The sequence below is a fragment of the Sphaerodactylus townsendi genome, linkage group LG05 (genome assembly GCF_021028975.2).
Source record: "Sphaerodactylus townsendi isolate TG3544 linkage group LG05, MPM_Stown_v2.3, whole genome shotgun sequence".
Taxonomy (NCBI): domain Eukaryota; kingdom Metazoa; phylum Chordata; class Lepidosauria; order Squamata; family Sphaerodactylidae; genus Sphaerodactylus; species Sphaerodactylus townsendi.
In genome coordinates, this window is record NC_059429.1 from 136,937,939 (window position 1) to 136,952,127 (window position 14,189).

Genomic DNA, 14,189 nt, shown 5'->3' on the forward strand with positions numbered 1-14,189 from the left:
CAGCAGCTGCCACCCCAAGATCACACATCTACTTTGATCACTTCCTGATTCCAGAATCAAATGATGTCCTGTGTTTTTAGCATTCTTTAAGCAGCAGCTGGACAAACACTTGTTTGGGATGCTCTAGGTTGATCCTGCATTGAGCCCACGGTTGGACTAGATGGCCTTTATGGCCCCTTCCCAATGTATGATTCTATTATTATTATTATTATTATTATTATTATTATTATTATTATTATTATTATTATTATTATTATTATTATTATTATTATTATTTAATATACCGCCCTATCCCCGAGGGGTCAGGGTGGTGTACAGTATAAAATATCACTTCCATCACAAACCCAACACCATCGTTTGGCCCTAAGTGTGTTTCAGTAAGACTCTTGAATTGTGAATGAGTGTCTGTGTGTGTGTGGGGGGGGATGTACCTCTATTTAGGAACCTTGTGGCTGGTCTCTGTTATACCCCAGCACCACCCTTCTGTAACTAAAGGCAGGGGCAAACTGAGCACTTTACCCTGGATTTAATTTAGTTAAATAAACAATGTTGGCAAATGTCTTTGAGACTAATGTTCTCTGAGGCCCCTCCCAGAGGTATCCTTTTGGTATCCTTCAGTCCAGTTAATCCCTTTTGTCTTTACACGGTAGGGTTGGTGAGCATATAAAGAGAGCCGAAGGGCTGCCGATGGTCACCGAGGAGAGGAGACGGAAGAGGAGAACGCAGCTCTAAAAATCCTGATGAAGAACCAAAGAAGATCATGGAGGTAAGATTAGTTTCAGGACGAAATAAATGCTCTTTGTCACCCACTCGTTCAAAAATCAGCAGTGTCTTCAGGTTCTACTTGGAGCAATGGACATTTTTAAAAACATATGAGCATCGAGTCCAACCCCTGTAAACCAAATTAAGGGGGTTTGTCCTACTTAAGGTTGGGGGATTAGTGGGGACTTGCAGTGCAAGAAGACTGGCTATAGGATCTTTATAGATTTATACCAGGGTTTTTCCCTTTAGAAATCTACAAGAAAACAGAATTTGGAGAAGTGTTTACAATTTTATTGAAGAATGAAATAATAAATGTTACCCGTGCCGTCTGGCAAAAAGAGAGAGGGATAGAAATTCAAAACACATACGATTTAGGTGGAGGTTAAAGACGGGATTGGAATAAGAGAGGTTGTTTCAAGAAGGGTGATAACTACCTAATCTAGAAGAGGAGGTCCCAAAGAGGCAGAATCCAACGGATGTTGGCTTCAGAGAAAGAGGAGTGACATTGGGCACACAGTGTAACTGAAACAAACGTAGTCCAGAGAGCGAGGGGCCTTTGTTTGGGCAGGCTAGATATAGTAAAATTTGATGCTAAGACAGCTAATCTTCCTAGACAAAGAAGAGGATAATTAGGAAAGGAGTTGATCATAAAACTGCGAGGATTGTCATGCCCTTATATAAAGCCGTGGTGCGACCGCACTTGGAGTCCTGTGTTCAGTTCTGGTCGCCACGTCTCAAACAGGATATCGAAGAGATAGAAAAAGTGCAGAGAAGGGCAGCGAGGATGATTGAGGGACTGGAGCACCTTCCTTATGAGGAGAGGCTGCAGCGTTTGGGACTCTTTAGTTTGGAGAGGAGACGTCTGAGGGGGGATATGATTGAAGTCTATAAAATTATGCATGGGATAGAAAATGTTGACAGGGAGAAATTTTTCTCTCTTTCTCACAATACAAGAACCAGGCATCCATTGAAAATGCTGGGGGGAAGAATTAGGACTCATAAAAGGAAACGCTTCTTCACACAACATGTGATTGGTGTTTGGAATATGCTGCCACAGGAGGTGGTGATGGCCACTAACCTGGATAGCTTTAAAAGGGGCTTGGACAGATTTATGGAGGAGAAGTTGATTTATGGCTCCCAATCTTGATCCTTTTTGATCTGAGATTGCAAATGCCTTAACAGACCAGGTGATCGGGAGCAGCAGCAGCAGAAGGCCATTGCTTTCACCTCCTGCAGGTGAGCTCCCAAAGGCACCTGGTGGGCCACTGCGAGTTGCAGAGTGCTGGACTAGATGGACTCTGGTCTGATCCAGCTGGCTTGTTCCTATGTTCTTATGAGTTCCTGTTCTCAGGAGACAATATAGTGGATAGTGGCTCAGCTGAGTCAGATGTGGGCATAGTCCATTTTTTCAAATTAGATTTTAGATAGCGTTGATGATTTTACATTACCAAGTATTCCAAAATAGTGTGGTGTGGTGGTTAAGAGCAGGTGGATTCTAATCTGGAGAACTGGGTTTGATTCCCCACTCCTGCACCTGAGTGGCAGAGGCTTATCTGGTGAACCAGATGTGCTTCTGCACTCCTACATTCCTGCTGGGTGACCTTGGGCTAGTCACAGTTCTCTCCAAATCTCTCAGCCCCACCTGCCTCACAAGGTGTCTGTTGAGGGTAGAGAAAGGGAAAGGAGCTTGTAAGCCACCTTGAGTCTCTGTACAGGAGAGAAAGCAGGGATATACATCCAAACTTTCTTCCTGCATGCTGTGCATAAGTTGAATAACCTCTATCCTGTTCCCATTTAGCCTTCTTCTTAAAGATTGAAAAGTCTGAGGTCCTCCAGCCTTGCAGAGTTCTTCTCATTCACCGCATTTGGGCAGAACTTCCATAATTTAAATGCAAACTTCTTGCCTTTTAGGGTGCCCATGACTTTGCTCTATTGAGCACAGTATCCTCCTCTTACATTAGTGATACCTTTTATCATCTCCAGGATGTTTCAAAAAAAAAATTCAATAAGAGTTGTGCAACTGTGCAATCAGCTACCTAGGGATGTGGGGAATTCCCCCTCTCTGGCATTCTTCAAGCAACAACTGGACAAACATTTGTTTGGGATGCTGCAGGCTAATCCTGCATTGAGCAAGAGCGGGGTTTTTTGCCATCGAGTCACATTGACTTATGGTGACCCTGTCGCAGAGGCATATTGGGGGGTGGGAATGGTGCCTGGGAACATCACCTCCTCTGGCGCCCTCTCCTGGCACTCGTGGACTATCCTGCTGCTGTGGTGCTGGTCGGAGCCAGGCTCTGAGCCACCCCGCCCGGCCTCCTTGCATGCCACATCCTGCCCTCCCTAGACCTGCCTGCCTGCCTGCCTGCCTTCCTTTCCCCGAGTTGGCGCAGGGGAGGAGGGGGTGGGGGCAATTTTACACACCCACCCCTCCATTGCACCCTGGATCATTTGACCCCCACCCTGTTGAAGATACACCACTGCCCTGTAGGATTTTCAAGATTTTCCAGGCAAGAGAAATTCAGAAGTGGTTTTCCATTGGCTGCCTCTGCCTCACGAACCTAGAAGAAGAAGAAGAAGAGTTTGGATTTATATCCCCCCTGTCTCTCCTGCAGGAGACTCAAAGGGGCTGACAATCTCCTTGCCCTTCCCCCCTCACAACAAACACCCTGTGAGGTAGGTGGGGCTGAGAGAGCTCCGAGAAGCTGTGACTCGCCCAAGGTCACCCAGCTGGCGTGTGTGGGAGTGCACAGGCTGATCTGAATTCCCCAGATAAGCCTCCACAGCTCAGGCGGCAGAGCGGGGAATCAAACCCGGTTCCTCCAGATTAGATACACGAGCTCTTAACCTCCTACGCCACTGCTGCTCTCACTAGCATTCCTTGGAGGTCTCCCGCCCAAATACTTGCCAGGGTCGAGGCTGAGAAGGTGTGAGTGGCCCATGGTCACCCAGCAAGTTTCCACGGCAAAGTGGGGATCTGATCGGGGTTTCCCAGATCTTAGTCTGACCTCTTAACCACTGCATCGTGCTGTAAGAATGGCCTTTTCTTCAAAGAGTGCTGGAACACACATTTGGATGGGAGACTTCCAAGGAATACCAGGGTCATGGTTCAGAGGGAGGCAATGGCAAACCACCTCTCAACATCTCTTATGTATGTGACAACCTGTGTGTGTGTAGATGGGTCAGGCATCAGTGAATGACAGTTGGGAGGCAGGCAGGCAGACTGAGCAAAGGCAAGGCAGACAAGGAAGGAAGGAAGGAAGGAAGAAAGAGAGAGAAGGGGAAAAGGAAGAAAGGAAAGAAGGAAAGGAAAGAGGAAAAGGAAGAGAAGGAAGGAAGGAAGGAAGGAAGGAAGGAAGGAAGGAAGGAAGGAAGGAAGGAAGGAAGGAAGGAAGGAAGGAAACTTGCTCCCTCTGCCATGTTGAAGAGGGAGCAAGCTTGTTTACTGCTGCCTCGGAGACTAGGACAAAGAGTAATCGATTCAAGGTGCCGGATAAGAGATTCCACCTAAACATCAGGAAGAATTTTCTGACAGTCAGGGCTGTTTGACAGTGGAATTCACTGTCTTGGAGTGTGGTGGAGTCTCCTTCTTTGGAGGTTTTTAAACAGAGGCTGGATGGCCATCTGTCAGGTGTGCTTTGATTGTGTGTTCCTGCATGGCAGGGGGTTGGACTGGATGGCCCTTGGGGTCTCTTCCAACTGTATAATTCAAAGAAAGAAGGAAAAGAAAGAAAGAAAGAAAGAAAGAAAGAAAGAAAGAAAGAAAGAAAGAAAGAAAGAAAGAAAGAAAAGAGCTCCTACCCACAAAAGCCTTCCACTTCTACTATATACGTATCTCACTTTTAAAATGGAAAGGGTTAGGATTGGAAAGTGGGAGGGGTATTATGGCCACAGGAGTGGTGGGGAAAGCGCTCAAGAGTTCTCCCGTTGCTTGCAGTCTCCCTGGAGATTTTGGGGGTGGAGCCTGAGGAGGGCGGGATTTGGGGAGAGGAGGGGCCTTAGGTGATGACAAGCAAGAGGGGCCACCCTCTGCCAGGATAATCCAATTCCCGCTCTTTAAAGTCATCCTAATGCCTACCGTGAATCTATATGCTGGTGTTATTTGTTGGTTTTAACTGCCTTTTTGAGCTGTTAAGCTAAGTCAATATTTTAAAAATGTATCGGTTACAGCAGAGTTCCTACTCGTGGTGGTTGTGGGTTCTGGGGCAGCTGACAACACCTATCAGGTGTTTCTAAGAAACGAGCGGGGTCAGACGGGGCTTTTGCCCAACAGGACCATTTGAGATGTGACCGGTTGGAAGAGTTTTTAAAGTTGCTTCAGCCACCGTAACACAAGGATGTTAACAGTCTGTTGTTGGTTTCCCGGTGGCCGTTTGTCATGTCAATGATGCGGCTGGCCTCCACGCAGGCCAGGGCCTTTACGGCTCTGGCCCCGGCCTGGTGGAACACTCTCCCTCCAGCTGTCCAGGCCCTGCGGGATCTTAGCGAGTTTCGCAGGGCCTGTAAGACGGAGCTGTTCCACCGGGCCTTTGGAGGGACCAGCCGCTGAAGGTGCCCCCCCCCCCCCTGCTTTGGCTCTCTATATCTGAGCCCTTCCATCTAATGGGATTCGCCGTCTCTCCCTCCTAGGGAGGATTTTAAAAAATTGAGTTTTAGCGGATGCCTCTGCTTATTATTATTATTACTGCTGTTTTTAAAGGTTTTAGAAATGATATTTATAATTGTATCGAGATTTTATGTTGTGCACCGCCCGGAGCCCCTCGGGGATGGGGCGGTATAAAAATCCAACTAACTAACAAACAAACAAACAAACAAATAAATAAATGTCAACCTCCCAATAACCAGGCTCAGAGTTGCAGAAATCAGGTTTATTGTTTCAAAGTATGAACTGGAACGCTCCACAGGTTTTTGCCAAATCTGGCGTTCATATACGAAGTCTACAGTCTACATGCCCCAGCTAAGCACCCTTCTCCTAACGGGTCATCCCTAAAACCAAAAGCGTTCCCAAAGCACAAAGGTTTCTCGGGCTATACAGCTCTTCCCAAGGTTGGGACCGCAGATAAGGAGCAGGTATTGTCTGGCTGGGCTGAGAAAGTTTGCTGCTTGCAAAGGACTCTTTGGTGCCACAATCTCCCAGACTCCCCTGGAGGGTGACAGGAGGACACAAGAGCAATGGCGTATGGCCCTAGGGACATGGGGTACCCCATGTCCCCGGGAACATACCTTTTGGTGACCAAATGGAGCCACCAACGTGAGCAAATAGAGCCACCGATGGAGCTCCCAGACCTGCCTTCCCCAGTTGCGGAGGGAATGACTGGGAGCCCCTGCCATGGCTCCTCCTCCCTACCCAGAAGCCGGGGTGGGGAGGGAAACTTGCTCCTTGGCTTCTAGGCAGCAAAGAGGGGCTGCAGCTCAACTTGCAAGTAAGTGTGAGAGAAAAACAAACAAACCCACCCACTGCCAGGAAGATCTCCACTGGGCTCAGTGGACTTACACCACCCAAAAGGCTGGGGCACCACTCTCTGGGCCCCAAATCCCAGGTGGAACATAAGAACATAAGAACTAGCCTGCTGGATCAGACCAGAGTCCATCTAGCCCAGCACTCTGCTACTCACAGTGGCCCACCAGGTGCCTTTGGGAGCTCACCTGCAGGATGTGAAAGCAATGGCCTTCTGCTGCTGCTGCTGCTGCTGCTCCCGAGCACCTGGTCTGCTAAGGCATTTGCAATCTCAGATCAAGGAGGATCAAGATTGGGAGCCATAGATCGACTTCTCCTCCATAAATCTGTCCAAGCCCTTTTAAAAGCTCTCCAGGTTAGTGGCCATCACCACCTCCTGGGGGCAGCATATTCCAAACACCAATCACACGTTGCGTGAAGAAGTGTTTCCTTTTATTAGTCCCAATTCTTCCCCCCAGCATTTTCAATGGATGCCCCCTGGTTCTAGTATTGTGAGAAAGAGAGAAAAATTTCTCTCTGTCCACATTTTCTACCCCAGGCATAATTTTATAGACTTCTATCATATCCCCCCTCAGACGTCTCCTCTCCAAACTGAAGAGTCCCAAACGCTGCAGCCTCTCCTCATAGGGAAGGTGCTCCAGTCCCTCAATCATCCTCGCTGCCCTTCTCTGCACTTTTTCTATCTCTTCGATATCCTTTTTGAGATGTGGCGACCAGAACTGAACACAGGACTCCAAGTGCGGTCGCACTACGGCTTTATATCAGGGCATGACAATCCTTGCAGTTTTATTATCAACTCCTTTCCTAATGATCCCCAGCATAGAGTTTGCCTTTTTCACAGCTGCCTAAGTTGACTAAGGTTGGCTCCACCCTTGGAACTACCCCAAGAATGCCCCCAGCCATGCTGGTGCAGCGTCCTAGGCCAATGGGACTGTGACATAGCAGCCACTGCCGGGGTTGGTTGTGGCGTGGCTTCTGGGCACCCACATATCTGGCCCCTTCAGTGGCTCATGTCCCCTTTGTACTGGTGGGGCATGAACTTGCACTGGCACAAAGCTGTGCTGGTTACTAGACTTGGAAATTTGGATGAAGCAAATACCAGATTCAGCCTGAATCTGGGCATATTCGGACAAAAATTGTCCGAATATGTCCTGCCCGAATATGAACGAATCCGAATACAAGGTATTCGGGCTTTGGGGGGGTATTTTTTTGGTGTTTTTTAGCATTTTGGTCTGCAGGTGGTGCATTTTTAAAGCTAGCAGCACCAAAATTTCAGGGCATCATCTGGAGACTGTCCTGATGACACCACCAGAGTTTGGTGAAGTTTGGCTCGGGGGGGGGGGGTCAACATTATGGACCCTCAAATGGGGTGCCCCATCCCCCAGTGTTTCCAAAAGGAACTAACAGGAGATGGGGGCTACCCATTTGAGGTTCCATAACTTTGGCCCCCCTGAACCAAACTTCACCAAACTCTGGTGGTGTCATCAGGACAGTCTCTGGGTGATGCCCTGAAATTTTGGTGTCACTAGCTTTAAAAATGCACCCCTGACAGGCACCCCAGGAAATTTCCCCAAGATTCTCTGTTCTGCAGTGCCTTGACTCCATTGTAGCCAAAGGGTAATTTCTGAGTGTGTAAGCAGGCTGCACATTTTTGAAGATAGAGGCACCAGACTTTCAAGGTGGCTCCGCGAGACCCTCCTGATAATAGCATCCAGGCTTTGCCAACTTTGCTTCTGGGGGTTCAATTTTATGGGCCCCCAATAGGCTTGTTTTGTTCCGCCGCTCCTGCACATGAAGCCTGCTGGCTGAGTTCGCTCAGAACTGGGGGGGGGGGTGTTGAGAGAGTTCTGAGACTGCCTGTAAAGGTTTCAGTAAAATTGCTAATAAAATTGTAAACCCAGGAAATCTGTTGAACAGAGTTTCTACATGAACTGTTGTAGAGTTAGATTTATGTACAACCCTGATTCCTGATATTTTGTGATTGGCTTGGCCTCCTGCATCGGTCATTTTGTGATTGGCTACACCTTCTGCAGCAGCCATTTTGCAATTGTGTCCAATACTCTGTGTCACTGTAACCCCTGTGTTCAGAATGGGATGACCCAGAAAGGGGTGGAGACTGAAAGCAGCATAAGAACATAAGAACAAGCCAGCTGGATCAGACCAGAGTCCATCTAGTCCAGCTCTCTGCTACTCGAAGTGGCCCACCAGGGGCTTTTGGGAGCTCACATGCAGGAGATGAAAGCAATGGCCTTCTGCTGCTGCTGCTCCCAAGCACCTGGGCTGTTAAGGCATTTGCAATCTCAGATCAAGGAGGATCAAGATTGGTAGCCATAAATTGACTTCTCCTCCATAAATCTGTCCAAGCCCCTTTTAAAGCTAGCCAGGTTAGTGGCCATCACCACCTCCTGTGGCAGCATATTCCAAACACCAATCACCCGTTGCGTGAAGAAGTGTTTCCTTTTATTAGTCCTAATTCTTCCCCCCAGCTTTTTCAATGGATGCCCCCTGCAGGCTGCAAAACTCATGAGGTTGCAGGAAGCAAGGCTACCAGGCTGGGACCATGATTGGTTTTTTTATAAGCACTGAACACCTTGTTTAAGGTAATTGCAATGTTGTTGGGAACTAGTAGGAAGGGAGTTGTTTATTTTTGCTATATTGTAAATTTATTGTTTCACGACTTTTTGTGTATGTAATTGGTGAGAGTTCTTTTGGGGACCTTCATCATCTCGAATCCAGTTCACCAAGACTCTGGAGTCTTCATGAGCCAACCACCAGCAGGAAGAAATGGACTTGGCACTATCAGGCTGTAATTAGAAGGACTTGGAATGAAACTTATACAGGACCTTAAAGTGTTATGTTAAATGTTAATGTTTGATAAGTGTCATATGTTCAGGAAAAGTAAATCATTTTTTTAAAAATTTAGTTGTTGCAAACTCCTTCCAAGTTCTGCCCCACAGAACCCACAACCAGAGGTTACATCACTATTCCAAAGACGCCCACAGGTTCAAAAAGATCAGGGCCCCCTGGTTTTAAGGTATCCATAATTCTCATCACTTTATTCAGTAAGGCAGATTTTCCCCCTTTTTCCCCCTTGCAGATAACAAAATTGAAAATGTTGCGGTTGGGTTGCTTCATCATCTGCGTGACGTCACTGAGCAACCTGTGCGTATTTGGAAAATCAGTGACTGCTCTCGGAAGTGATGGAGCCAAGCATGGTTTTGCACAAGACAATGTGGTTCTCCCAGAGAAGCCCCCGACCAGACGCCAATGCAAGGAAAAGAACAGCCCACCCGTAAGTGCATCACAGAACTCCAATGACACAGAAAGAGTGGTGACTGAAGGTGGAAAACAAGACCTTCTGAGGCCCCAGGAGACAGACAGTCTTTCTGTGAGTCAGGAGCAAATAAGACGTGAATTCATAGATGGCTTGCCTCACCACCAGGAAAAACAAAAGAGAAAGAGGAAAAAGTGTTGTACTCGGAAACATAATAATCGACATGTCCCCCCACGCCCAAATATGTCGGGGCATGTTGGAGAGCTTAGAGAGGCTCAGTCTGTAAGCACGTCTTCAAACCAAGAAAACCAGGCCCTGAGTTCACAGAATGAAAATGGACAGTTTATAAGCTGGCCGGGAGCCAAAAGGGGTGGGGACATATTTAACAGTGGGGGTCAACAGCTCATCGGTAGCTCTGAGACAGGAAGTGAAAATAGCCAGCAGTGGAAGGTACCTGATTGGGCCCCGACTGTACCTGAAAGATCTAGTCATACTCTGAACCTGGGGGGTGGGAATGGCCCCCAAGAGAGTCAGTCTGAAGCAGCGGATGGGAGTGAGCAATATGTGGGGAGGTTAGACGAAAGAGAAGGGCAGGGTTTCACCAATGGAAGGGGCACATCATCTGGCCTCTCCACGCAAGAGGAAGGTGTGTCCAGCCTCAGAAATGATAATGAGGTACAAAAAGGTACATCTAGAGAAGGTAGTCAATCTGCAAATCTGGGCACTCCAGAAAATAACATAGACGTGTCAAGGAATCACACTCCCGTGGACACAGCAGGAAACGGAAGTGAGGTAGAATACAAGAGAAGGCAATGTAAACATCGGAAGAGATGTCGTGCTACTCATAGAAAGAAAGAACAGGGGGGAGAATCAGTCCAGCTAACAGACAACCTCAATACACCCAGCATTTTGACAGAGGAAGACAGTATTAGCACAAGTACGGGGAGCAGTTTAACAGGACAGAGGAAAAGCAGTTTTATGACAGCAGGTAGTCCTATGGGAGATGATAATCAGCGAACAGACAAACAAGCAAATTCATCCAAAATTGGAGAAAACATAAGTACACACAACAGCAATATAATAACAGGTGACAAAAAATGTAAGAGAAAAAAAGATGGAAAATGTAAAAGAAACGGTAAGGAGAAAGTCTTAACCCGCGAGGGATTCCCTAATGCGAAGGGCGAGTTTGTACACAAAGATGGCCTCTCTCCAGAAGGGAAAAGAACGGAGGATTTCTCGAGCTCCATAGTTCGTCCTAGCACAGACCAGGAGGGTTCTTCTTTGGAGGGAAATGGAAAAATTGTATCCCCTGAGGGAGTCCCCAATTCTGAGAGTCAAAAATGGAGTGAAGGTGGCTCCTTCCCAGAGGGAAATAGAAATGGGAAAATCTTATCCCCTGAGGACATTTCTAGCTCAAAGGGTCCCTCTTCTAATGGAGGTAACTCTCTACCTCAGGTTAATGGAAAGGACAAAGTCTCAACCGCTGAGGGATTTCCCAATGCAAATGGCCAGTTTGTAAACAAAGATGGCCTCTCTCCAGAAGGGAAAAGAACGGAGGATTTCTCAAGCTCCATAGTTCGTCCTAGCACAGACCAGGAGGGTTCTTCTTTGGAGGGAAATGGAAAATTTATATCCCCTGAGGGAGTCCCCAATTCTGAGAGTCAAAAATGGAGTGAAGGTGGCTCCTTCCCAGAGGGAAATAGAAATGGGAAAATCTTATCCCCTGAGGACATTTCTAGCTCAAAGGGTCCCTCTTCTAATGGAGGTAACTCTCTACCTCAGGTTAATGGAAAGGACAAAGTCTCAACCGCTGAGGGATTTCCCAATGCAAATGGCCAGTTTGTAAACAAAGATGGCCTCTCTCCAGAAGGGAAAAGAACGGAGGATTTCTCGAGCTCCATAGTTCGTCCTAGCACAGACCAGGAGGGTTCTTCTTTGGAGGGAAATGGAAAAATTGTATCCCCTGAGGGAGTCCCCAATTCTGAGAGTCAAAAATGGAGTGAAGGTGGCTCCTTCCCAGAGGGAAATAGAAATGGGAAAATCTTATCCCCTGAGGACATTTCTAGCTCAAAGGGTCCCTCTTCTAATGGAGGTAACTCTCTACCTCAGGTTAATGGAAAGGACAAAGTCTCAACCGCTGAGGGATTTCCCAATGCAAATGGCCAGTTTGTAAACAAAGATGGCCTCTCTCCAGAAGGGAAAAGAACGGAGGAATTCTCAAGCCCCATAGTTCGTCCTAGCACAGACCAGGAGGGTTCTTCTTTGGAGGGAAATGGAAAAATTTTATCCCCTGAGGGAGTCCCCAATTCTGAGAGTCAAAAATGGAGTGAAGGTGGCTCCTTCCCAGAGGGAAATAGAAATGGGAAAATCTTATCCCCTGAGGACATTTCTAGCTCAAAGGGTCCCTCTTCTAATGGAGGTAACTCTCTACCTCAGGTTAATGGAAAGGACAAAGTCTCAACCGCTGAGGGATTCCCTAATGCAAATGGCCAATTTGTAAACAAAGATGGCCTCTCTCCAGAAGGGAAAAGAACGGAGGATTTCTCGAGCTCCATAGTTCGTCCTAGCACAGACCAGGAGGGTTCTTCTTTGGAGAGAAATGGAAAAATTGTATCCCCTGAGGGTGTCCCCAATTCTGAGAGTCAAAAATGGAGTGAAGGTGGCTCCTTCCCAGAGGGAAATAGAAATGGGAAAATCTTATCCCCTGAGGACATTTCTAGCTCAAAGGGTCCCTCTTCTAATGGAGGTAACTCTCTACCTCAGGTTAATGGAAAGGACAAAGTCTCAACCGCTGAGGGATTCCCTAATGCAAATGGCCAATTTGTAAACAAAGATGGCCTCTCTCCAGAAGGGAAAAGAACGGAGGATTTCTCGAGCTCCATAGTTCGTCCTAGCACAGACCAGGAGGGTTCTTCTTTGGAGGGAAATGGAAAATTTATATCCCCTGAGGGAGTCCCCAATTCTGAGAGTCAAAAATGGAGTGAAGGTGGCTCCTTCCCAGAGGGAAATAGAAATGGGAAAATCTTATCCCCTGAGGACATTTCTAGTTCAAAGGGTCCCTCTTCTAATGGAGGTAACTCTCTATACACTCAGCGGTTTAATGGAAAGGACAAAGTCTCAGCACAACTGAGGGATTTCTAATGCAAATGGGCTGAGAAAAAGTAGTTTGTAAACAAAGATGGTCCTTCTCCAGATGATAATCAGCGAAAAGACAAACGAGGATTTCTCGAAGCCCATAGTTCGGCCCTAGCACAGACCACAGAGGGTTCTTCTTTGAGGAATGGAAAATTGTATCCTGAGGGATCCCCACCCTGAGAGTCAAAAATGTAAGTGAAGAAAAGATGGCTCCTTCCCAGAGGGTAAATAGAAACGTGGCAAAATCTTATCCCTGAGGACATCAGCCTAAAGGGTCCCTTCTAATGGAGTGTAACTTCTACTCCTCAGGTTACTGAAAGAGACAAAGTCTCAACTGCTGAGAGGATTCCTCATTTTAAAATGGCCAATTTGTAAACAAATTTGGCCTCTCTCCAGAAGGGAAAGAACGGAGGATTTCTCGAGCTCCATAGTTCTGTCTCTAGCACAGTGACTCAGGAGGGTTCTTCTTTGGAGGGAAATGGAAAATTTATATCCCCCCGAGGGAGAGTCCCCTAATTCTTGAGAGCTTCAAAAATGAGTGAAGGTGGCTCCTTCCCAGAGGGAAATAGAAATGGGATAATCTTATCCCCTGAGGACATTTCTAGCTCAAAGGGTCCCTCTTCTAATGGAGGTAACTCTCTACCTCAGGTTAATGGAAAGGACAAAGTCGCAACCTTGGAGGATTTCCAATGCAAAATGGCCAGTTTGTAAACAAAGATGGCCTCTCTCCAGAAGGAAAAGAACGGAGGATTTCTCGAGGCCCATAGTTCAATCTCCTAGCACAGACCAGGAGTGGTTCTTCTTTGAGTGGAAATGGAAAAATTCATCCATCCTGAGGGAGATCCCCTGCACCCTGAGGAGTCAAAATGGGAGGAAGGTGGCTCCTTCCTCAGAGGGAAATGGTACCCGGAAAAATTTTATCCCTGGAGTGACATTTCTAGCTCAAAGGGTCCCTCTTCTAATGGAGGTAACTTCTACCCTCAGGTTAATGGAAAAGGACAAAGTCTCACCCGGCTGAGGGATCTCTAATGCAAATGCCACAATTTTAGGTAAACAAAGATGGCCTCTCCCAGAAGGGAAAAGAACGAGGATTTCTCGAGCTCCATAGTTCGTCCTCCTAGCACAGACTCACAGGAGGGTTCTTTTCTGGAGGGAAATGGAAAATTGTATCCCCTGAGTGGAGTCCCCACCCTGAGAGTCAAAAAATGGAGGAAGGTGGCTCTTCCCAGAGGTGGAAATAGGAAATGGGAAATAATCTCATCCCTGAGGACATTTCTAGCTCAAAGGGTCCCTTCTAATGAGTAACTCTCTACCTCAGGTTAATGGAAAGGACAGTCCCCGAACTGCTTTGAGGGATTCTCTTAATGCAAATGGCCACCAAACAAGATGGCCTCTCTCCTAGAAGGGAAAAGAACGGAGTGATTCTCGAGCTCCATAGTTCGGCCCTCTAGCACAGACCAGGAGGGTTCTTTCTTTGAGAGAGAATGGAAAAATTGAGTATCCCCTGGGAGGGAGTCCCCACTCTGAGAGAGTCAAAATGGAGTGAAGGTGGTTCCTTCCTGA

General features: G+C 47.2%; 1 protein-coding gene across 6 annotated transcripts in view; it reads left to right on the top strand.

The window, feature by feature from the left end:
* Positions 1-659: 659 nt before the first annotated feature.
* The window catches only part of LOC125432640, a 42,137-nt gene continuing 28,607 nt past the window's right edge, over positions 660-14,189 (top strand). For 2 of the 6 annotated variants that reach the window (XR_007244512.1, XR_007244511.1), the window contains exons 1-2: positions 660-766; positions 9,315-9,509. The gene's annotated coding sequence lies outside the window, so the exon portion shown is untranslated. The other 4 variants (XR_007244506.1, XR_007244507.1, XR_007244509.1 and 1 more) reach the window with 3 other exon arrangements.